Source organism: Hordeum vulgare, chromosome 7H, assembly GCF_904849725.1.
Source record: "Hordeum vulgare subsp. vulgare chromosome 7H, MorexV3_pseudomolecules_assembly, whole genome shotgun sequence".
NCBI classification, from domain to species: Eukaryota; Viridiplantae; Streptophyta; class Magnoliopsida; order Poales; family Poaceae; genus Hordeum; species Hordeum vulgare.
In genome coordinates, this window is record NC_058524.1 from 567,744,006 (window position 1) to 567,756,594 (window position 12,589).

The window sequence follows — 12,589 nt, forward strand, 5'->3', positions numbered from 1 at the left end:
CCCTGTTCATGTTCACGCACACAACGTCTAATAACACCATCTACTCCTTCCTTATAAAGGTGAGGATAGTCCCAAAAATAGTGTCTCAAATCAAAGAAGAATTTCTTCTTTTGCTGGTAGGTGAAAGTGGATGGTATGTATTTGGCTACGATATAGTTTGCGTAATCAGCATACCACGATGCACTATGTGAAGTGCGGATGACATTCAATTGCTCATCAGGAAAGCTGTCATCAATAGGTCATGGGTCATCAAGGACATTCTCTAGCCTAGACAAGTTATTTGCTACAGGGTTATCAGCACCCTTTCGGTCAACAACGTGCAAATCAAATTCCTGTACCAGGAGAACCCATCTGATTAGCCTAGGCTTAGCGTCCTTCTTCTCCATGAGGTACTTAATAGCAGCATGATCAGAGTGAATAGTGACTTTGGAGTCAACTATATAAGATCTGAACTTTTCACATGCAAACACGACTGCTAAAAACTACTTCTCCGTAGTGGCATAGTTTCTTTGGGCACTATCTAGAGTTTTACTAGCGTAGTGAATGACATTCAACTTCTTGTCAACTCTTTGTCCTAGAACAGAACCAACGGCATAAGCACTAGCATCGCACATGATTTCAAAAGGAAAGTTCCAATTAGGTGGTTGAACAATAGGCGCGGTTATTAAGGCCTTCTTAAGTGTTTTGAAAGCTTCCTCACAATCCTCATCAAAAACAAAAGGAACATCCTTCTGCAAGAGGTTGGTAAGAGGCCTAGAAATCTTAGAGAAGTCTTTAATGAACCTCCTATAGAAACCAGCATGACCTAGGAAACTTTGTATACCTCTGATATCTGTGGGGCAAGGCATTTTCTCAATTGCATCAACCTTAGCCTTATCAACTTCAATGCTTTTCTCAGAGATTTTGTGTCCTAAGACGATGCCTTCATTAACCATGAAGTGGCACTTCTCCCAGTTCAAAACGAGGTTGGTATCTTTGCATCTTTGTAAGACTCGATCAAGGTTGTAGAGGCAATCGTCAAAGGAAAAACCGTAGACGGAGAAATCATCCATGAAAACCTCAACAATCTTTTCACAAAAGTCAGAGAATATAGCCATCATACATCTTTGAAAGGTGGCAGGTGCATTGCACAAGCCAAAAGGCATACGTCTATAAGCAAAGGTACCGAAGGGGCATGTGAAGGTGGTTTTCTCTTGATCAGATTGTGCAACAGGTATTTGCGAGAAACCTGAATAACCGTCTAGAAAGCAGAAGTGTGTGTGTTTATATAGCCTTTCTAGCATCTGGTCGATAAACGACAAAGGATAATGGTCCTTCCTGGTTGCCTTGTTTAGTTTCCGGAAGTCTATCACCATCCTATAGCCAGTAATAATCCTGTGCGGGATTAGTTCATTTTTATCATTAGGAACAACGGTAATACCTCCCTTCTTAGGTACGCAATGTACTGGACTTACCCAATCACTAGGAGCAACAACATAAATGATTCCTGCTTCGAGAAGCTTCAATATTTGTTTTCTCACGACCTCTTTCATCCTCGGATTTAATCTCCGTTGATGATCAGCAACTGGCTTAGAATCTGGATCGGTTTTAATCTTGTGCTGACATAGAGTGGACTAATACCCTTAAGATCATCAAGAGTATATCCAATAGCAGCACGGTGCTTCCTCAAAGTTTTTAATAACCTCTTCTCTTCGTGACTCGAGAGGTGAGCACTAATAATAACAGGATATATCTCCTTCTCATCAAGATAGGCATACTTAACAGTATATGGTAACTATTTTAGCTCGAACACAGGATCACCCTTTGGTGGGGGAGGATCCCCAAGCAGTTCAACAGGCATATTATTCTTGAGAATAGGATATTGTTCTAAGAGAATTTTATCTGTCTCATCTCTTTCCTCCATATGCATATCATTTTCATGCTCAAGCAGATATTGCTCTAAAGGATCCATAGGAGGTACAGCAATAGAGGCAAGAGCAATGATTTCATCCCTACCAGACGACTCTTTTTCATGGGGTTGTCTTCCAAACTTGGTGAAGTTAAATTCATGAGACACACCCTCGAAACTAACAGTGACAGTCTGTTTAATGCAATCAATGTGAGCATTGACAGTGTTGAGAAATGGTCTACCAAATATGATGGGAGAAAAGCTATCTTGTGGAGTAGCAAGGACGAGGAAATCAGTAGGATACTTCGTCTTTTCACACAGGACTTCTACGTCTCTCACAATTCCCAGAGGGCAGATAGTGTCTCTATTAGCTAGCGTAATAGTGACATCGATGGGTTCTAACTCAGCAGGTGCAATCTCATCTTTGATTTCATCATATAGGGAATGGGGTATTGCACTAACACTAGCACCCATATCACATAAACCATGGTAACAGTGATCTCCTATCTTGACAGAAACAACGGGCAGGCCAACTACAGGTCCGTATTTGTCTTTCGCGTGAGGTTTAGCTATTCTAGCGGAGTCCTCACAGAATTTGATAACATTCCCATCTATGTCTTCGGCTAAGAGATCTTTGATAATAGAAACACTAGGTTCAACTCTAATTTCCTCAGGGGGTGCAAGTGGTCTAATGTAACCCCTACGTATCACAGTTGGAGCTTTAGAATAATCCTTTTTCCTAGCAGGGTAAGGTGGCTTCTCAGTGTAGGCACAAAGAACAATAGGATCACTAAAGGCAATGACTTTCTCCTCAACTAGGTTGGGTTTAACTATGTTGATTTCTATAGGAGGATGATACTTAAACCACTTCTCTTTGGGAAGATCAACATGAGCAGCAAAATATTCACATAGAGAAGCTACTATCTCAGAGTCAAGTCCATACTTAGTGCTAAAATCTCTAGAAGAGTTTGTTTCAACAAAAGATTTAACACAATCAAACTGGAAATTCATACGTGACTCCTTACCTTCTTCCAGCTCCCAATCTTCAGAGTTACGTTTGATTCTTTCCAATAAATTCCACTTGTGGTCAATATCCTTCTTCATAAAAGAACCGGTACAAGAAGTGTCAAGGATGGTACGATCTTCATGGGCAAGCCGAGCATAAAAGTTTTGAGTAATAATTTCTCTCGAGAGCTCATGATTGGGGCATGAATATAGCATTGATTTAAGCCTCCCCCAAGCTTGAGCTATGCTTTCCCTATCACGAGGCCAAAAGTTATAAATATAATTCCGATCACGATGTACTAAATGCATAGGATAAAACTTTTGATGAAATTTCAACTTCAACCGATTGTAGTCCCATGATCTAGTATCATCACATAGCCTATACCATGTCAACGCCTTATCCTTCAAAGATAAAGGAAAGACTTTCTTCTTTACCTCATCCTCGGGCAAACCTGCAAGCTTAAATAAACCACAAACTTCATCTACATAGATTAGATGCAAGTCTGGATGGGAAGATCCATCTCCTGTAAAAGGATTAGCCAGCAGTTTCTCAAGCATACCCTAAGGAATTTCATAAAAGATATTTTCAGTAGGTACCTCAGGTTGAGGAACAACTCCTCGTGCTTCCGCTCGTGGTGAAGATACCCCGAACAAACTCCTCCACTAGTAGAAAAAGGACCTATTGTCCCGGTTCGTGAGGGCCATTTGTCCCGGTTTTTGAACCGGGACTAAAGTGTCAGTACTAATGCCCTAAACCTGTAGTCCCGGTTCTTGCATAAACCGGGACAGATGGGCCTCCACGTGGCCGGTGTGGCGAGCCTAGGCAGGAGGCCCGTTGGCCCCGGTTGGTGGCACCAACCGGGACCAATAGGCATCCACGCGTCAGCATCTCAGGTGTTGGGGTTTTTGTTTTTTTTTGAAAGGGGAGAGGGTTTGGGGGTTTTGGGGGGTTGATTTAGGTGTTTCATATTTTGTGTTAGCATGCTAATTAATAGAGAGAAGTGTCCTTTCTTATCTCCATGCTTGGTCGATGCTACGTACTATACGTATAGAGAGGACTAGACACGCTATCTAGTTAAGCAAATGAAGGAAACACATGATCGTCATGAACCGATGCATACAAAGAGAAGTGATATCGACCACCTCTCCTTCTCTGAGAGATTGGTCGAACAACAAGTTCTCGTATATCTATCCGACGCTCCTGGCTACATATATACAATATAAGTATCTTTTACAATATAATCTCCTAATTAAAATTGAACGCATCAGGGTCCACATAGTATTCTCCGTCTTTAGCGATCACGTGGTCAAGAAAGAATGCCGCCAATTCCTCTTGAATTCCTCGCATACGATCTGGTGCTAGGAGTTCATCTCGCATCCGAAATATCTAATTTGAAGAAGGGGGTCAATACATATATATGAATAAATGAAACTGAACACAAATGATGGTAATAAAATAAAATTGTGAATATAATTATTTACGCACTTCATATTATTTCTCGGAGTAGCCCCGCTCACAGGTCGTGTGGCGGATGGACTCGCAAATGTAGTATCCACAGTAATTAGTCCCTTCTTCCTTCCACAACCACTTTCCAAGAAATAGAGGTCAATCAAACTGATAATTAGCAAGCATGCTAAATGGTATTGATGAAACTAGCGCTTGAATCACTAGGAGATGCGTGGAACTTATATGCTACTATAGTACTTACTTTCGGGTGTCTAAACTGCAGCTTCTTTGGCAGTCCCGGAGTTTTTGAGGTGAATTTACTCCAAACCCTGCCAGACAAAGAAAACAATTACTTGATATCAGGAAATGAACAAATTGAAGTTGCCGATATGGTGCGATAATGATAGATTTAACTTACTTCTCTAGAATTTCAGTCATGTCCGCGTACTTCTTGGGATCTTTTCGTCTCGAGTCTAAAACGGTTACTAGTCCCTGCTCAAGCGTAATCTCTAGGAGAATATAGTGGAACCTACGCACGCATGCATAACTCATCAATTACATTACTATAACCTCGACTAATAAGGGAAACCGAATATGCACAAGACAGTAACACTCACTCGAAGTTGTAAGGGAAGAGTATTATAGCTTTGTTTTGTTTTAATATAAACGATTGTAGCAGCTTGGCCTCGGTATCTTTGGCCTGAAATTTAACCATATATCCATCTATGAGATTTGTGTTAATGAACCCAATATCACCGACTTGTCTTTTCTTCAATTCGGTGATCTTCAATCTGCATAATATAGTGAGAATAATTAAAGATACATGCAATAAAAGAGCTGACCTATATATAGAGACTTAATGACAGAAGTAGTACTACTTACAGGTCGTAGTAAGTGATCATTAACTTATCGAGGGCCTTTAGATTGAAAATCTCGAAGAACTCCTCAAATGGAACATTCAACAGATAAATTCCAACGAGGTCATGCTCCTCTTTAACTCTGAGCGTCAAAATATTCCTCCCCTCAGACTCTCTGCAGGTTTTCATATACCAATCATGGAATCTTCGCATCATCGTTGTTAGAGATTTTTCATCTTTGACGAGAGGCTTCTCGTATACGTATCTGTGTTCGTCCGCCTCCAAGAAATCAAACTGTGCATCGTCGGGCAGGTAATCTCCAAGATCGTTATAACCGGGCACCATCCCGCCCGGATGATTCGCGACGATGCTAGACACCTGGAGCGGGGGCAACGATTGGTTCGCTTGTTCACCGAGCTGGGCAACTTTTTTCCCAGATCGTCGTTCTGCTAACCTTTGGGCATTGACATTACTTCTCAACCGCTCCGCTTCGATAAATGACTTTGTAAGAATGCGCTCATAGTTGTCTTTCACCGGAGACTTTGGTGGTTTCGTCAGGGCAGGCAGAGTACGCTTCGCTTTTACCGGATCTATCTTCTCCTCCGGAGCTGGATTTTTCTTTGCTTTGACCCCTTCAAAGAAGTTGGTCACTTCGGCTTGCATGATCTTCGCATTTTCCTCCTGGCTCCTCTCGTATGGTAACTTCTCTGGAGTCTTCAGAGAAGGACTGTATCTGTATTGCCTGCCTCTGGCTGTACTGCTAGACGCCAGAGCAGACGGAGCGGCTGTGGCTATCTTTCCTTTACGAGGCGGAGGAGAAGGACGACGCGCCGGAGGAGCCGGAGCGGCGGCGGGTCTCTTCCGCCCTTGTTGACGAGGCGGAGAAGGAGTAGGCAGTTGGTTGCTCGGGCGCGCCGGCGCAGGCGGTGAAGGAGGCGGAGTGCCGCCACGCGCCGGAGAAGGAGGCTGAGTGCCCTGATCACTCGCCGGAGGAGGCGGAGTGCCCTGACTCGTCGTCGTCGTCGGAGGAGGCAGAGGCGTCCAGTTCGGAAGGTTGATGAGCTGCTTCCGCCATAGGCATGGAGTCTTCAGAGAAGAACCCAGCCGAATCTCCCCTTCACCCGTAGGGTGTTCAAGCTCAAGGTCCTCAAATCCGTCCGTTATTTGATCTACCATCACCCTAGCATATCCTTGTGGAATCGGCTAGCCGTGGTAGGTTGAGCCAGGTTCATTAGGTATAACAGAGCCAACAACCGCCTTGACTTTCAATGTCATCCATCGCGTCATAAGGTGGCAATGTTGAGACTCCGTGATAGCATCCACGGGGTAGCCCGTGAAGACAGGCTCCAGCTGCTGAGTCTGCTCGGTGGAAGCCACGCTGCTTCTTTTCTGAGATGGTGCGGTAGCTTCAGGGGAAGCTTCGGCAGGTCGTTTGCTGCGATCTGCTTCTCGTTCCTCTAGCCCTTGTACCCTTTCGTGCAGCGCCTGCAGTTGGCTATGCTCCACTTTCTTCCTCCTCTCCTGGGTTTTGTAACCCCCTGCATCCGGAAACCCAGCGTTCCACGGAAGGGAGCCTGGCGTGCCTCGTATCCGTCCAGGGTGCTCAGGATTCCCGAGGGCCATTGTGAGCTCGTCCTTCTCTCTGTCTAGAACGAACGTCCCTTCCTATGCTGTGGCGATATAGTGCCGAAGCTTCCTGACGGGTATTCGCAGTTGCTCTTCCGTCCAAACGCACTTCCCTAATACAGGGTCCAAGGTTCCGCCAACCCCGAAGAACCAAGTCCGGCAACAGTCTGGCCATCTCAATGTCTCTGGTTCGACCCCTTTAGCAATCAGGTCATTCTCAGCATTGTCTCACAAAGGTCGGGCTTGGAGGTAACCACCTGACCTCGTGCGATGGTGATGCTTCTTCTTTGCAGCATTTTTCTTGTTTGTCGCTGACATCTTCTTACTCTTTTCCGATGTCTTGTGGGCCACAAATGCGGGCCATTGATCTCTGATCTTCTCAAACCGGCCGGTGAATTATGGTGTCTCTTCTTTGTCGACAAACGTTTTCAGCTCATTCTTCCACCTCCTGAATAGTCCTGCCATCTTCTTAAGAGCATGAGACTTGATCAATTCCTCTTTAACTGGCTTCTTTGGATCCTCCTCTGGCGGTAGGGTGAAATTTGCCTTAAGCGTCGTCCAAAGTTCTTCTTTCTACATATCGGAGAGATAAGACGTCGGCACCTCAGGGTCTTCCTTCTTTGGCTTTAACCATTGCTGGATACTGGTTGGGATCTTGTCCCTAACAAGAACCCCGCACTGAGCACGAAATGCATCCCTTGTCCGGATGGGTTCAATCGGCTTGCCATCGCGCGCGATTGCTGTGATCTCAAACCTTTCATCCGAGCGCAACTTTTTCTTCGGGCCTCGTTTCTTTACCGAAGTTGAGCTCGATCTGGAGGGATAGAGAAAAAAGAAGAAAGACGAGAGTTAATTAATATGTGTACATATGAAAACAATGAATGCATCAATTAACTAGTCAGCATGGGCTTAACTAATATATATATATACGACAGTTGGGTAGGGGCGCGGCGGGAGAGTTGGGTAGGGGCGCGACGACAACGCTCTTTTAACTTGGTAAAATTGGGTGGCCTCGAGAGAGTTTCTCGGGTAGGGGCGCGACGGGAGGGGGTAGGAGACCAACATCGTTTTTTCTCTAGGGCTTGGGTGTCCTCGAGAGTTTTGGTCGAGCGAGAGGGGGTATATCGGTACCCCCCCTCCTGTTGAAGTTCGATCGGGAGGGGGTATATCGACAACGACATACCCGATAAAAAATAAGAAGACAATAGAAGAAATAAAAAGAGGAGAAGAAGAAAGGAATAGAAGAGAAGCAATCCAAGAAAAAAAAGAAGAAAAAAAAGAGAATAAGAAATGAATAGAGGAGAAAGAAGAAAAAAAAATAGAAATTTTCTATTTTTTTTCTTCTTTCTCCTCTATTCCTTTCTTCTTCTCCTCTTCTTTTTCTTTTTTTTCCTCTTCTTATTTATTTCTCCTCTTCTTCCTCTCCTCTTCTTCTCCTTTCTTCCTCTTCTTATTTTCCTTGTTCTCCTCTCATTCTTTTTCTTCTTCTTCCTTTCCTAGCTAGATATTTAAAAAAATTCTAAAAATTAAACTAACCTAAAATGTACTAAATCTAACTTTTGCATATATGAACACATATACACAAAGAACATATATACATTTTTATAAAAAAGCAAAAACATCGTATTCTATAAAAAATCATATACATATAATCTGAAAAAAAACATCATATTCTATAAAAAATCATCATATATATGAACAAAAACAATTACCACATATATTAAAAAACAGGGGAGGGCGCCGCCGGACCAAGGTGAGGAGGGGCAGGGCGCGGGGTCGGGGCAGGGCGGCGAGCGGGGACGGCGACGACGTCGGGGCAGGGCCGGGGCGGCGCCCGTCGTGGCAGGGCTGAGGCGGCGCGCGTCTGGGCAGGGCGACGAGCGGCGCGACGGCGACGACGTCGGGGCAGGGCGGCAAGCGGCGACGGCGTCGGGCGAGGGCGTGGGCGACGGCGTCGGGGCAGGGCGGCGAGCGGCGACGGTGTCGGGCAAGGGCGCGGGCGACGGCGTCGGGGCAGGGCTCGGTGACGGCGACGAGGAGCAGCGTGGGGGCGTCGGGGCGGAGAAGAAGTGATTTTTGTAGAAACTGCTAAGTGTTTCTTATATACCCAAGGCATTGGTACCGGTTCGTGGCACCAACCGGTACCAATGCCCCCCTTTAGTCCCGGTTGGTGGCACCAACCGGGACTAAAGGTCAATCTTCAGCAGCCCAAAGGGCGGGAAGCGGCGGCCTTTGGTCCCGGTTGGTGGCACCAACCGGGACAAAAGGGTGGGCATTGGTACCAGTTGGTGCCACCAACCGGGACCAAAGGCCCCTGTGCTGCCCGCGTCGCGTCCAAAGTTTAGTCCCATCTCGCTAGTTGAGAGGGGCGCGCAGTAGTTTATAAGCCCCACTGCCGCACCCCTCTCGAGCTCCTCTCCACTGCAGGCTTGCGGACCTACTTGCTACTGCTTTGCCTGATGGTCCTTCTGGGACTACTGCGAGCCTGAATCCTGGCCCATGGATGGGTTTCTAGTCGTATTCAAGCCGTGGTGGCCGAGTTGGTGGCAAATTTTTTATTTTTTCCCAGTTTTTTTTTTGTTTTATTTTTTGCTTTATTTTTTTTGTTTTGTTTCTACTTACAACAAAATACTTATTTATTTTATTTTATTTTGTTTATAATTACTTATTAATTTTATTTTATGATAATTCTTTTTGCTATTAAAGTTTCTAACAAAAAAATTCTTTATGAAAATTCTTTTTGCTTTTAATGATTTTGAACAAAAAATACTTTGATAATTTAGTTGCATGAATTTTATATAATTTTAGTTTCAATAATACTAGAAGTTGCTTATAATGTTTTGAACAGAAAATACTTTGATAATTTTAGTTTCAAAATTTTTATTTATGTTATTAAAGTTTTTTTTTTGTTTCTACTTATCTATTTTATTAAAGTTTATATTATTTTGTTTCAAATTACTTATTTATTTTATTTTATTTTGTTTCTGACTTCATTTGTTATTTTTCATGTATTTACTGATTATTTTGAGCTATAAGACCATGAAATTGAAAAGCATTTGAAATGAACTCTGAAAAGGTTCCAAGTTGGCATGGTATCATCATTTCACCCACATAGCATGTGCAAGAAAGTAGAGAGGTTTACGGCAAAAACTGGATGCACTTCGTGTACAAAACAGACAATCTCCTTCGAAGTATCAGGGTTTCATACGGAAACTCGTTTGTTACAAAGGGATTTCATTTTTGTTGAACTTATTTGAACCCCCTTGTTTTTCTGTGTTCAAAATGCACCATTCAAAACCACATCATCAATTTACAACCCTTTCTGACTTCATTTGTTATTTTTCATGCATTTACTTATTATTTTGAGCTATAAGACCATGAAATTGAAAAGCATTTGAAATGAACTCTGAAAAGGTTCCAAGTTGGGATGGTATCATCATTTCACCCACATAGCATGTGCAAGAAAGTAGAGAGGCTTACGGCAAAAACTGGATGCACTTCGTGTACAAAACAGACAATCTCCTTCGAAGTACCGGTTTTCATACGGAAACTCGTCTGTTACAAAGGGATTTCAATTTTTTTGAACTTATTTGAACCCCCTTGTTTTTTTTGTGTTCAAAATGCACCATTCAAAGCCACATCATCAATTTACAACCCTTTCTGACTTCATTTGTTATTTTTCATGCATTTACTCATTATTTTGAGCTATAAGACCATGAAATTGAAAAGCATTTGAAATGAACTCTGAAAAGGATCCAAGTTGGCATGGTATCATCATTTCACCTACATAGCATGTGCAAGAAAGTAGAGAGGCTTACGGCAAAAACTGGATGCACTTCGTGTACAAAACAGACAATCTCCTTCGAAGTATCAGGGTTTCATACGGAAACTCGTCTATTACAAAGGGATTTCAATTTTTTTGAGCTTAGTTGAACCCCCTTGTTTGTCTCTGTTCAAAATGGACCATTCAAAGCCACATCATCAATTTACAACCCTTTCTGACTTCATTTATTATTTTTCATGCATTTACTTATTATGTTGAGCTATAAAACCATGAAATTGAAAAGCACTTGAAATGAACTCTGAAAAGGTTCCAAGTTGGCATGGTATCATCATTTCACCCACATAGCATGTGAAAGAAAGTAGAGAGGCTTACGGCAAAGACTGGATGCACTTCGTGTACAAAACACACAATGTCCTTCGAAGTATCACGGTTTCATACGGAAACTCGTCTGTTACAAAGGGATTTCAATTTTTTTGAACTTATTTGAACCCCCTTGTTTTTCTGTGTTCAAAATGCACCATTCAAAGCCACATTATCAATTTACAACCCTTTCTGACTTCATTTGTTATTTTTCATGCATTTACTGATTATTTTGAGCTATAAGACAATGAAATTGAAAAGCATTTGAAATGAACTCTGAAAAGGTTCCAAGTTGGCATGGTATCATCATTTCACCCACATAGCATGTGCAAGAAAGTAGAGAGGCTTACGGAAAAAACTGGATGCACTTCGTGTACAAAACTGACAATCTCCCTCGAAGTATCACGGTTTCATACGGAAACTCGTCTGTTACAAAGGGATTTCAATTTTTTTGAACTTATTTGAACCCCCTTGTTTTTCTATGTTCAAAATGCACCATTCAAAGCCACACCATCAATTTACAACCCTTTCTGACTTCATTTGTTATTTTTCATGCATTTACTGATTATTTTGAGCTATAAGACCATGAAATTGAAAAGCATTTGAAATGAACTCTGAAAAGGATCCAAGTTGGCATGGTATCATCATTTCACCCACATAGCATGTGCAAGAAAGTAGAGAGGCTTACGCCAAAAACTGGATGCACTTCGTGTACAAAACAGACAATCTCTTTCGAAGTATGAGGGTTTCATACGGAAACTCGTCTGTTACAAAGGGATTTCAATTTTTTTGAACTTATTTAAACTCCCTTGTTTTTCTGTGTTCAAAATGCACCATTCAAAGCTGTAAGACCATGAAGTTGAAAAGCATTTGAAATGAACTATGAAACCAAAGTACATACATAGTTCTCCAGAGCATTAAAACCAAAGTACATACATAGTTCGTATTGAACAACATATAGGTCTCCAGAGCATCTAATTAAACCATACATTGAAATTATGTAAAACATTTCAATGCAAAAACAAATGCGATCGTAACCACAACCAAGGTAACAACTGATCCAACTGCATAATGATACCAAGCCTCGGTATGAATGTCATATTTTCTAATCTTTTTAATCTTCAACCGCATTGCATCCGTCTTGATCTTGTGATCATCGACGACATCCACAACATGCAACTCCAATATAATATTCTCCTCCTCAATTTTTCTTACTTTTTCCTTCAAGTAATTGTTTTCTTCTTCAACTAAATTTAACCTCTCGACAATAGGGTCGGTTGGAATTTCCGGTTCAACAACCTCCTAGATAAATCAAATCTATGTCACATTGGTCGGCATAATGGTCATAAACAATAAATGAACCAAACAGTTATGAAAAGATAATATATACCACATCTGAATCATAGACAGGACGAGGGCCAACGGGGGCGGATACCAAAACCATCGCACTATATAATTACAAGGAATAATAAAAGTAAGAAAATTAGACAATTATCTATCTGAAGTCAGAATTTTTTTCTTTCAGAAAGAAGATAAGAACAAGAGGCTCACCACGGTGGTGCCGGCGACGAGATCGGCGTGGGCGATCGACGGCGGTGAAGACGGGGCGGGGACGTGGTGTG